Genomic DNA, 13,697 nt, shown 5'->3' on the forward strand with positions numbered 1-13,697 from the left:
ATCGAGGTCAAGACTTGGGAAAGCTCCCTATAATGACAAAAGGTGCGAAAGATATTTAAATCATGAAATTTAAACCACGAAGTTCAGCTTTGTTCAATTTGTAACTTCTTATGGGCATCCCATACAAAGTAAAATCAATCATCACAAAACTGTTTTTAAAGCCAAATCAACAACAAATTTATATTAAATCAGTGTTTAAAATATAGAAAGCATAAAATGTTTTAGGTAACTTTTCCATGGTCATTCTGCTCCTGTTCTACCTCTTGATAGAACAGAAAAAAATGGTTTGAATCATGGATAAGCAAATCATGCATATTTTTTGTATGTACAATTTACTTCTGCGTTAAATAATTAAACCCCCTTAAAAGAACGAGATCCTTTGTTTAGCAACGCTGCTAATGTCTATTCTCACCTCTAATAAGCCTAATTGTTGTGATAAACTTATTAAATAGTTTCAGAGAACGAAGATGTCAGAGTCAAATGAAAAAGAACAGATGCCAGGACTTAGATACCATGACCAAACACCAGTTGCGAAAGCTGACAACAAGCGATTGCGAAGTGCCTTCAGTCCAACTGACGATAATGATAACAATGATGAACTAAAAAATACAATTCAAGAAGCCGTTGCATCAGCGATCTCGGGTATTGTGAAAATAATAGAAGAGCAGTTAATACAAAGCATCCAATCAGCGATAGATGAAAAGCTGAAGAAAGCAAAAGATGAGATAAAGAAGGAAGTCAATGAATCGATTTACTATGCTGAAGAAAGGTGCAATCTAAAAGCCAAATGTGAGAGCGAGCTTCTTGAATCTTACAACCGTCGTGAAAATGTTCGCATAATTGGATTACCCGAAGAAGTGTCAGATGACCCAGCAAAGAAGAATGATGAGGACTACGATAGAACGATTGAAAAAGTTGTCAATTTTGCTTCAGCTCTAGAGTCGAGCATAACATCGGATGATATCTCAATAGCTCACCGGTTCCCAAATTTCAATGGGCAACGACCTCGTCATGTGATTGTTCGTTTCATCAGACGTGTAGCAAAAATCAATTTATTGAAGAGTAAGAAAAACGCAGCAAACTTTGATCAGTTGAAACATGTAAGAATTTTCGAAGATATGACTGCACCTAGATTAAAGTTCTTCAATCTCATGAAAGAGGACAGGAGAATTGAGAAAGTCTGGTCTAGAGAAGGAACTATTCATTATATTAAAAACGATGCTGCTGACAATAAAGTGTATAAGATTCATTCCTTATATGATGGTGGTCAAAAGTTAGGTTATGATTTTTATACTGTCCAAAGGTGCTTTAATTCGACTGAGTCTAGAGTTTTTACTGAAACAAGTAAAGAAAGTGGATCATAATTTTGAAAAAGAAAATGGTGCTACAAAAAGTTCTTTAAATACTATTTCAATTCTTCATTTAAATGTAAGATCTATCAAGCCACACTTTGATAAGTTGGAAGCACTAGTACTTGGTCTTGAGTCTCCACCAGAAGTTTTATGTTTAACAGAAACATGGCTAAGTGAAAACGATAATTTTAATGGAGATTTGTCAATGGCTACAACCAATTCTTTGTAAAAAACCGAGATTCCGGTCGTGGTGGTGGTGTTATGATTCAAGTTAAAAGCAACTGTAGCTTTATAAAAATTTTTGACCTCAACTTTGAGGAGGCTATTTTTTCGGAAATATCAAAAGATGGTTATAACTTTAAAGTGGGGGTTATTTATAATAAACCAAGAACCAATAAAAAAGATTTCCTAGAGAAATTTGATTGTTTACTGCAGCGAAATTCTACCTGCAATACTCCAGTGATCATCTGTGGCGATTTCAATATAAATGTTTTGGAAGATAAATTAATTACAAAAAATTATCAGAACGCTATCGAATCAAACAGGTACTATTTGAGTCCAAAAGAGCCTACACGAGTGACACATTCTGCCTCTACATGTATAGACTATTTCGTGTACCAAAAAATTGATGTAGATACGACTGAAGTACTAGAATATGAAGATTTATCTGATCATTTTCCTGTTTCTCTGATATGGAGAATAAAAACTGAAACCAAACCACTACGGCCTGTTTCTTTTAGAGATACTTCTTTTCTGAAAAACCCTAAAACAGTACCAGACTTTAAATCCAGTTTACTGCAACGCTTAGGAGAATGCTTTGATGAAACTGCTAATGTCAATGATGATTTTAATCTGTTCGCCAATATATTTGCCAATGTTCTTGATGAAGTAGCCCCCATAATAAACTGTTCAAAAGCCACAACATCTCAACCAAAATGGTTTAACACCAAGTTAAAAAATCTAAGATCTCGGAAAAAAAAGGCACACAAAAATTGGAAACAAAATAAATACTCCTTGATTTTAAAGAAATTTAAGGATCTACGTAATCAAATTAAAAGCAATTTAGTGAAGACAAAACAGCAATTTTACTGGAGGAAGTTTGATTCATGTATTGTAGACTCAAAACAGACGTATAAGCTTTTAAACGATATAAGTGGCAAGCATCTCAGTTCTTCGATCGTGCCTGCCCTCGGCTCTTGTATAGAAAACTCGGCTCTTCAGATTGCCGAAAGTTTCAATAAATACTTCACCACAATTGCCCAAGAAGTCACCAAAACAATTAAACCCACCAATCTGCCAAAGGTACCGAAAGTTGAAAAGTCAATGTTTCTGTATGATGTAAGTGAAAGTGAAATCAAATCAATTATTGATAATTTGGACAATAAATTTTCTTCAGGTGATGACTATATCAGCAACTTAATTATAAAAGCCTCATCTGATGCGGTGATTCCCTATCTGACTTATTTGGTAAATCTCTCATTTCAAAACGGCGAATTCCCCGAAGAGCTGCGTAAAGCGAAAGTTCTTCCACTTCATAAGGATGGACCTAAAACTTGTGAAAATAATTACAGGCCAATATCACTACTTATAGTTTTGGAGTAAAATTTTTGAGAGGGCAATGTATGTAAGAATGTATGACTATCTTGAGCAGCTTTCTTTATTGTACCCCAAGCAATATGGTTTTCGATCGAAGCATTGTACCATTGATGCATTAGTGGAACTTGTTGAAAATATGAGAGTGAAGAATAAAAATATGGTCAGCTTTTTCCTTGATCTACGAAAAGCTTTTGATACTCTAGACCATTCCATCCTGCTTTATAAACTAGAAAGCTATGGATTTAGAGGGCAATGAATGAAATGGTTACAGTCTTACCTTTCGAATCTGATCCAAAGGGTAGAAGTTAATAATATATCCTCTTCTTGGCAAAGTATAAATTGCGGTGTTCCACAAGGATATATTCTTGGACCACTATTGTTTCTGATATACATAAATGACTTGCCATTTTCCTGTAAATCCCTACAACTTTTACTATTTGCTGATGACACCAACCTAACTGCAATAAACAATGACGTGAAAGGTATAAAAGAGGACCTCTGTAACCTCAATGTTTGGCTAAATGCCAATAAGCTTGCAATTAACTTAACAAAAACTCTACAAATGAATTTAAAACCTAGTGCTTCCAACTCTGCGTTCAGCTTAAATGAAACTGTGATAAATTGTCAGCCTGTGTGTAATTATTTAGGTATTTATATTGATGATAAACTTTCGTTCCATTCGACACATGTTGATTATGTTACAAAGAGACTCGGTAAGCAGTGTGGAATCATTTCGAAATTGAGGCACTACGTGCCCCGGTTTCAATTAATAAACTATTATAGTAGCAATTTTGCACCCATTATACAATATGGTATACTTGTATATGGTTGTTGTAGCTACAGTAGGCTAAATCCTATTTTCTCGCTGCAGAAAAAGATTCTAAAATTTGTCTATTTTCGTAACAGACGGGATCATTGCAATGATATCTTCTTTTCAAATGAGAATTTAACAGTATATGAGTTACATGTATATGAATTGCTTAAACTCGTATTACGATCAGTTGCTGGATTGCTTCAACAAATATTTCCCAGCAATTTATTCAAAATGAAAGAAATCAAAAGATGCACCAGGTCTTCACCAAATCAGGTTTTATCTGAAACCATTGCTAGGACCAAAATAGAGAGGTTTTCTATAAAATACAGGGCCTCGAAACTCTTCAATCTCCTGCAAACCAACATTGTGCTGCCAGAAAATATTAGTAAGTGTAATGCAAAAAGAAATTAAAAAAATTTATCATGAAATCAAAAAAACGAACATTTTACAAAACCAGGATTTGGTGAAACATATTTTTAATTTTTTGGAACCCAATATCTCAACCCGGTTGGCTGCACGCTACAGGACATCCAATTTTAAACCCTGATTCTGGGGGTGAAAAGTTTGACCCCTCTAGCTCTTCTAGAATGCGAGATAATGCATTTTTTGTTATTTTTTTAAAAATTAAAAATTTCTAAAAAGACTTAAAAAAATTTTAATCTTAAAAATTTTAAAAAAAAATTTTTTTCTCCCTCGCTCTTCATACTTTAGAATGGACAAGTAGTCAATGCCTCTTGAGTCTATGGTATCAAAAAGCTTACCTGGAAAGATAGACAACATTTAATTTGCAGATTTTTGGAAATTAAAATATTTTTAACTTTTGAGTTTTTTTTGTGTTTTCGTTTTTAATATTTCGTGAATAGCCACGGGTAGGACAAGGCGGATCGAATGATCCGGTTACCTATCCTTTCCGAGTCTCATTAACTTGTGCTGTGTTAATTTTACGTATTTACTGAGATTCTGATAAATAAATTCTTTCTTTCTTTTACCTAATCAACAAAATAACCAAAAATTCAATAGTGGGTTTAACTTTTGATTTTGATCATAGAATGATCAATCAGGACCCTGACTCAGGGTTTCTTCCTTGAAAAAATTGTTTTTCAGGCTTTCAAAAGATTTGAAGACAATTAAGAGATTAATCGTGTCAAGTAAAAGGTTTACGATAAAAATTGCACTAGGCCAAAATTTGCGATGGTCGATTTTGTTTCAGTTTGAAAGGTTCTCTGCAAAAAATTTATGTAATTTTTTAAATATTGTTTCTTTTTGCATTTTTTTCAACTCTTTGTATTTTTTGTCACCACAGCTTCCTGGAACGTTTTTGTCGGCATCACTAACCTGAGTTGACTTTTAGCTTCAGCCAGTAGTTCCTAATATTTGCTAGATCGAAAAGAGTCGTTTCTAGTTAAGGAATTTTTAGTTTAATGAAAAAAAGCAATTCCACAAAGTTGATATCCAATAGGTCCGCATAACAACTGAAACTCAACATTATGCATTAGAAAAGTTTTTGAGGTAATCAAAAGAAATGCCATCCGCATTGTAATTCAGTATTGGTTCAATTACTTACCTCAAACTGCGATGCGTTTCTTTCAGAAAATTGGAGAGAGAGTTTAGCCTGTTGCTTCTTCTTATTATTTATATCTTTTTTATTATAATTCAGTACGCTTTTTTGTGTATATTTTTGTTACAAATTAAACTCTGTTCAAAAATCTGTAGTTCAGTCATATTTAAAACTACAATGAATATCTCAAAAAAACTGGACGCTAAAAAATATTTGATTGCCCTGATATCAAACAAAGATCTTATCAGAACTTAAAAAATTCGAAGTTTTGAGTAGTTAAGCAGCACATACAAGTATGAAAAAAATACTAATTTGATTAAACACTGACTTCCCAAAAGATTTAGGTCTTTTTTTAAGCTTTACGATCGTGTTTGCTTCGTTTTAAAAATTGATTTAAAAGTGACATTAGTGAAATAGTTACTCTGATCTTCTTTCTTTTTCTAGAAAGTTTTGTATACGTGGCTTGAGTTTGCTACGACGCTGTAATTGTTTGGACAGTTTCTCGTCTACGAGTTGAACAGTTTGTTCGTAAACAACAAAAATAAAATTACTTCGCCGATCTGAATCTTCCATAAGTTTGTAGCCAAGTTTCTGTTTAGCTTTAAATTCTTCCGTCGACGTTTGTATTTTCTTGTCAAGCTTGTCTAGTTACAATTGATCCGGCTCTCGTTGCTTTTCTGCTTGCGTCGGGATTTGTACTTCAACCTTTTTACAGAATTGCATTTTTCGAACAGAATGGTCGTTGTTCTGTTCCGTTTATTTTTCAAAAATTTGATGAGTTATATCCAACAAGCCGTTTGCTAAGGCTAACACTGTCGAGTCTGTATATTTTGCTAGTGTTATTTCCCACTTTTCCACCACAACACGTGACTATGACGGTACCAGTAACTATACTCAGTCTTTTTGATGTTGAATTTTCCTACGCATGCTGTGAGAGCTCAGCCTCAACATCGCCGGCCCTGTTTTCCTACGGAAAAAAAACATTTTTGTCGATTGGTACAACTGAAGCGAGCTTCACAACAGGCTTCTTGTTGACTCCATCTATAATTTCAACCATTGCCGATCAAATCGCTCTGCCAGAACCTGCGGTGGTTTCATTAACTCGACCGAGTTTGTATTACCCCGGTTTGTCACTATCTTGGACCAACCAAACGAGATCACCGTGGTACAGATTTCCGTCTGATGCCAACCTCCATTTTTAATTCGATCGTTTTAAGGTAGCACGTACTGCTTTCGGAATCGTTCCCATATGAGATTCGAGCAACGTTTTGTTTGTCGAAAGAATTTTCGATGGTTGACAATTTTCTTTGGCGCGTGGTAAATATGAAAGTCAATCGTCTTTTGTTACCAAGCAAAAGAGTATTTTCAAATTTCAGCTTTCAAATCGTTTACTTCAAAAATGACTGGTGTTAATGGTCTTGAAATCATTGTTTGCTCGACAAGACACTTTAAGGTTGAAAGAACATCTTCAGTATTTGAACGGTTCCCCAACACTGCATAATTTGCCTTCTTGCAACTTCTGACCAGTCGCTCCCACACTTTCCCAAAGTGGGGTGCTACCGCCTGGTTGAACTTCCATCTGATTCCCTATTGAACCAATTGAATTGATCCTCAACCATTTCTCGGTTCCCGGTTCCATGATGCAAAATACCCTTTGAACTCCCGTTCTGCTCCAACAAAATTTGTCCGGTGGTCACTGATAATTTTAATTGGCTAACTTCTCCAAGCAATGAATCTCACGATTCTATTCAAACAACTATCAGAATCTAGCTTTGGAACTATCTCTATACGAGCGGCTTGTAATGTTAGACATGGGAACAAACGAACAAACAACACCGACGCTTTTCAATTCTGCGCCCAATTTTTTCTCTAAAAGAATTAAATCGGTAATTTCCTACATTTGCAAAAACTGTCGAAGAATCCAGGTTTTCTGTAGGTAGCTCCGCCATCACTGGAGCCTTTGTTTGTGCTCTGTCTTTTTGGCACGTAAAAAATTTGATGAACTTTGAACGCAAAGAATTTCTGACTCCAATAATACAGAAATGTTGCTGAATTATGTTTCTGACATGTTCTGTCTGTTCCTTCGTTCTGATTGCTCTTGTGCTCGTTACGAATAACACAACAACGTAATGTTTCCAATGTATCAATATAGGATGCTTTGCATTGAAGTCCAATTTGTAATTTTGTCTATTCTGGTTTTGGCATGAACAAGTCCAATTTTGACAAGAAAGATTTTTGCTGTTTTCGAGGAAAAAACTTGCTCTTTTCGTTATTTTTGTTTCAACCTCAAGAGTTTTTTTCTCAACAGCAGCAAACTGTTCTTGCTTCATTAACTTGAAAGTGGTTACTTTGGCATTTTTTTCCCTCAATTCCAATTAAAATTGGTGTCGGTGTCGTTTAGCTCCATGATCGATGAACATGCATCACTGTTTTACCAGCCGTCTGAAATTGCTAAATTGTTTTCATTGCAAGTTTGGTTTATTTTCTTTTGTTATGGATATGAAGATCGTTCGTCTGTTGCGCTCGTCGGAAGCGAATGTTAAAATTACCTGCTCAAGCTATTCCATATGTTGTTGCGTCAACCAGGTCAGCAAAGTGCGGCACTGAATTCCCTTGAATTCATCGACACAGATGAATTTTGTCCCGATGCTGGCTAGATTGTTGAAACCACTCACAATATTCCAATGTGAATCCTCAGTTTTCTTCAACATCTCCGCAACTGGGTTCACTGCAAACAATTTCTGTTTGCAGTGAGAGCTGTGTATCCATGGCAGAACAGCAGTGGAGTCTATCCAAAGCTTCATTTTTGAATCTTCGATTCGTGATTAGTAAATATCTGTTCCTTCAAAGTCCAGGTCTTGACTGGCGCTTGTAGCGCCAAACGATTTATCGAGGCATCGCGCATCGATGCAATTCTGCACTTTCCGACTACAAAAGCTATGTCAACTCAGTCCTGTTTCGACTGCGAGCTTAGACATAGAACTGCACAATTTGTGTACTCCAATGCGTCTGCACAGAAAGGAATTTCCAATTGGTTCTTGACTGTGCTGAAGTATCTTCCACCAATGCTTTTTTCCGCAGTTTCTGGAAGCTTGTCTTTCCGTTTCAGAAAACACTTTCCTTCGATAGTTCCTACTGAGTTGTCCTAATTTTGCCCAGTTTTCGTCCAGATCCTCTTCAGGAGTAGTCTCATTTAAACAATGAATGGTGCAAACAGTCAAAGAGGATCAGCCACTGAAAAAACTAGATACAAGATTCTCTTCTGGTTGAATTATATTTCAATTAATTGCTAACACCTTTGCAAAATTGCAGACTGTGTTCAGCATGATTCCAGAAGTGCATGCACGGACGAACCCACATTACATTACTTTGTTCTACTTTCAGATGCTTTGTGTTGCTTTTTGATCTCACGTCCTCACCTTCCTTCATCGTTTTCTTCGTTCACTCTTCTGCAGTTGGAGATCATTTTTTTCACTTCGAGTCCATGTTTCAACAGAAGAGGCTGGAGTTGCTTGAAAACATTGATGGCTTCTTCAAGAATGTCCGCTAATTTGATTAAAGCGTCCAAGTAGAACTTAGTCTGGATTGATTTTTCAGCAATTGGAGACTGTTGTTGTTGTAGCTGTCTTACAAAGTTCAAATTCGCAGGAATTTTTGGCAAGATAAAGGCGCTTATGGCCGTTATTAACTTGTAGTAGTCGCTGTTTTCTCCAAATTAATAAAAAGTATATCGAAAATTAGTGTGTGACTGCCTATCCACAATTTTTTTTGGTGCGACGACTTTTCTGCATCCACGCCTTGGAGAATGACCGGGTTAGGGGGACCAAGAGGGGAGTCATCATCACCAGGGGAAAGGGACAGGGAACCCAGATTATTCTGTGCCTTGTGGTTGTGTAGGACTGATGGTAATAAGTCCAGCCATTTGGCTACCTCTACTGGTCTTTCCCCCGTGTCTGTCACTTTCAGGTTCGTGACTTTCTTATTGCAGCTGAAAATGTGGTTTACTTCAGTTGGTGCTACATCACATTTAGGAGAGCGGTTATCAACATTGTCACAGATCCTACTCAAATCAAATTTTAGCATGGTACAGCATCCAGTACTTAGTTGTGCTAATCGGAAATGTATAATTAGTAGCAGTGTTTTTTCTTGTTCTGCTATCTTCGATGGAGGTGTACCTAGTTGCTTGCTGTCTTTGTTCAACAGAGTATGCATCATGTGTGGTTGATACCTTTGAGTGTATTTTTGTAATCTCTTCTTTTTATTTGCTATTTATTGCTTAAGTGTTGCTTCATGTGGTCCCCAAAAGTATCATTTAGTGTCGGTGTCATTTGACGAAAACTAGTCGAAAACTAGTCGGTTGTTTTGTGGTCTGCACGATGACTCTAATAACTGCCCGCTAGAACCTGTTCTTCTAACAATTCTCTGTGAGCTTGAACAGGCAGCATTTTACCCTCATTGTGTAGTCCATAGATGTCAGAAATTTTTACACAGCCAATATTTGTGCGAAGCGCAATGTTTTGTTGCATTTGCAGGTGGTTCAAGTTAGTATTGCTGATTGTGGAAACCCCAAATGGGAGCACCGTTACAGCTGATAGCTTTGTTTGCTACTGAGATTGTCTTTTTTGTGCAGCCCCGGTAGCTACCAGCAATCTTTATCACTGTGTTATTGTGCTTTTCTAATTTTTCTTGGGTGCTTCTCACATTTGCTCCACAATTGAGCATACTATCGAAGGTAACACTCAGTAATTTGATTTTGGGCTGCATTGGTATTGGTAAATTGTTGATACTGAGGTGTTGGTCAAACTTGGCCTCCTTGCTCCAGCTGATAGCTTTTTATGCTACTGAGATTGTCTTTTTTGTGCAGCCCCGGTAGCTACCAGCAGTCTTTATCACTGTGTTATTGCGCTTTTGTAATTTTTCTTGGGTGCTTCTCAAATTTTTTCCACAATTGAGCATACTGTCGAAGGTAACACTCAGTACTTTGATTTTGAGCTGCATTGGTATTGGTGAATTGTTGATACTGAGGTGTGTGTCAAACTTGGCCTCCTTGCTCCAGCTGATAGCTTTGTATTTTCACAGCCAATAATTGTGCGATAGCTCTAGCTGATAGCTTTGTATTTTCTTGGTTCTAGCTATTTGTGTAAAGCGTTTAGTTATGGAGTAATTATGTCATGTAATTTTTCAAACTATAGGAGAGAAGTGGTTAAAGTTGTATCATCAGCTTAGGACGTGATGTTCTGCACGATGGCTCTAATAACTGCCCGCTAGAAACTATTCTTCTAACAATTCTCTTTGAGCTTGAACATGCAGCATTTCACCCTCATTGTGTAGTTCATAGATGTCAGACATTTTTACACAGCCAGTATTTGTGCAATGTTTTGTTGCATTTGCATGTGGTTCAAGTTTGTATTGCTGATTGTGGAAACCCAAAATGGGAGCACCGTAGTCCAGGACGTTCCAGCTGATAGCTTTGTATGCTACTGAGATCGTATTTTTTGTGCAGCCCCGGTCGCTACCAGCAATCTTTATCACTGTGTTATTGCGCATTTGTAATTTTTCTTGTGTGCTTCTTACATTTTCTCCAAAATTGAGCATACCGTCGAAGGTAACACTCAGTAATTTGATTTTGGGCTGCATTGGTATTGGTAAATTGTTGATAGTGAGGTGTTGGTCAAACTTGGCCTCCTCGCTCCAGCTGATAGCTTTTTATGCTTCTGAGATTGCCTTTTTTGTGCAGCCCCGGTCGCTACCAGCAATCATTATCAGTGTGTTATTGCGCTTTTGTAATTTTTCTTTGGTGCTTCTTATGTTTTCTCCAAAATTGAGCATACTGTCAAAGGTAACACTCAGTACTTTGAATTTGGGCTGCATTGGTATTGGTGAATTGTTGATGCTGAGGTGTGGGTCAAACTTGGCCTCCTTGCTCCAGGTTGTCAATACAATTGCTCTTGATTTTTAAGCAGATGACATAACTTTTCTTGCTTCTAGCTATTTGTGTAAAGCATTTTGTTATGGAGGATTTAGGTTATGTAATTTTTCAAACTATAGGAGAGAAGTGGTTAAAGTTGTATCATCAGCTTAGGACGTGATGTTTATACTTTTCGGGTGTAGAGGCAGCTTGCTGGTGTATAATGTAGAAGAGCATTGGCAATAATACGCCACCTTGGGGGAAACTCTGGCCGATTTTTCTCAATTTTGATTTTTTATTAATATATTCTACGTAAGAAAATCTGCCCGGTAAGTATGAAGCCACCAATCTTTTAGTGTTGTTCGGTAGTGGTGAATCGAGTACGTCTCTTAAGAGTAGGCTTTGATCAACTGTGTCGAAAGCGGCAGTGAGGTCTAGCGCTACCAGTAGAGTACGGTTGTAGGGTTTTTTTTATTAAGGCTTTATTGTACATTGTTGGTGACAATGTTGAGAGCTGTTGTTGTAGAGTGCTCAAGTTTAACGCCATGCTATAGTGGATTTTCCATAAAGTCACTTAGTAAGAATTTTTTTGTTAGTTTTGCGATGGGGGACAGGAATTCAATTGATCTGAAGCTTTCAGGTTTGTCTCTGTCTTTTACTGGCTTGTGTAGGGGTATAACTTTCCAGATGTTCGGGATTTTTCCACTGTTTTCAGATAAGTGTATGGTGTCAGTGAGGTATCTCAGTGACATGGGATCTAGATAGTGTAAGTGGTTTGGCACTAATCTATCGTAGCCCGGTGCTTTACTTTTCTTTGTGTCTCTTAAAGCTTCTATCACTGTGTTAGACTCAAGAAATTTTCCTCACATTTCCAGGTTCTTGCTTGTTCTTCGAGTAATTCTTCTCTGTTTTTCATTTTTCTTGATGCGTGGAGTGTAATAATCATTAAACTTGTTGGCAAAGTTCCTTGGATCATGTTGAGGAGTAGTTTTCTTTGCGTCAAAATATACGGCTCTGTTTGCAGGTGGTTAAGCGTTACTTGATAAAAAAAAGTTTAACTGTGCTTCAGAGTTTTGAGCAGTTATCTATGTGAGTAAGTGTTTGAACAGATTTGATCGTATTTTTGCACTTTTAAATTTGAACAAATTTATTTACTTCATGGTTCAGTTAGGTTATTTTGGGGTCCCCTGGATGTTTTCTTTCGAATTTAATCTCTATTTTCAGCATCGAGTTTTACTGCATCGCTAGTAAAAATGGCAGTCATTGTTTTAATTCTTCCTTGTGGAATATGCCTGCCAGCCGCTGCGTTTATGGCTTTACGCAAGTTCTTTTCTTCGTGGTAGACATCTGTTGGCCTACGTTATTCCTTTTGTTATGGTTCGATGCCGTCTTTAAAACTTGCCTAGTCAGCTTTGCGGAAACTGATGCCAGTTCTTTAAGTATTGTGCCTGTTTTGAGGTCACCTGTGAAAGATAGAATAATTGGTGAAGGGTTTGAGCATAATGCGTACTCCGTGTGCCAGTCGATGTCTATGCAATGCTTGAGCTGGCGAGACATGTCCGTGGAGCTTTTGCAAGAATCAGTTACTCGTGTGCTGGTTTTTTTTGTTAAATACTATATATTTAGAGAAGTATATTTCATGTGCAATTTTGTTTCCTCTTGTGTCTTCCAGTAGTTTCGAGTGCCGTAGAGGGCTACGAGCATTGAATTCGCTGACCGCAATGCAGTCATTTAACTCAAGTAGTTTACTGATTGATGTCTTGTATCCTGAATCACAGCTAGACAGAGGAGGTTTGTAGGTGTCCACTAGTTTCATGTTTTTACCATTTGTATTGAGTTCTACGGCTTCGATCCCTAGATGTATGTCAGAAGTCTTAAGCTTAAGTTCTCCAAACAGAATTGTGTCCCTAATGATAAAAGCTACCCTTACATCTTTGCTTCTTCATTTGGGCTTATTTTCTCGGATTATGCAATAGCCAGGTGGGCTTTTGATATTGGATTTTTCATTGAGGATGGTGTCCTGGATGGTATTTTTCTGCATCCACTCTATAATGTTGTCTAATTTTTGTTTGAGACCAATAGAATTCCGTTGAAGAGTTGTCCATTGGAGACTCGTAATTGGCGACTCGTCTTCGTTTATGATCGCCACTCGCTTCAGAGCTTATTTTGCATATACTGTTGAACTCTCTGCTGCAATAACTTGACGGAGACGCTGGTAAGTTTGCACAAACTCGTTCAATGTTGGTCGTCAAAAGGATCTAAGGCAGCTTTTATCTCGTTCAGGATCTTGCACTTGAAAAAACATAACATCAATATCCGCGACTAGAATCGTTGGTCCTTCTTGAAATCGATAAATTGTTCCAATCACTCGGTGTTCTAGATCAAGTCCGACTGACAACTTGTCATCAGGCACATATCTTTGTATCTTGCTACAGCGTAAAGTTTAACGCCATGCTATAGTGGATTTTC

The 13,697-nt window shown here is 37.1% G+C and overlaps 1 protein-coding gene across 2 annotated transcripts in view; it reads left to right on the forward strand.

Annotated features, from left to right (window-relative positions):
• The first annotated feature begins 429 nt into the window (after positions 1–429).
• The window catches only part of LOC142341776 (uncharacterized), a 645,707-nt gene continuing 632,439 nt past the window's right edge, over positions 430–13,697 (forward strand). For both annotated transcript variants that reach the window (XM_075392995.1, XM_075392996.1), the window contains exon 1: positions 430–450. The gene's annotated coding sequence lies outside the window, so the exon portion shown is untranslated. The remainder of the gene's footprint in view (positions 451–13,697) is intronic.

Source organism: Convolutriloba macropyga, chromosome 6 (genome assembly GCF_964194025.1).
Source record: "Convolutriloba macropyga chromosome 6, txConMacr16.3, whole genome shotgun sequence".
NCBI lineage: Eukaryota > Metazoa > Xenacoelomorpha > Acoela > Convolutidae > Convolutriloba > Convolutriloba macropyga.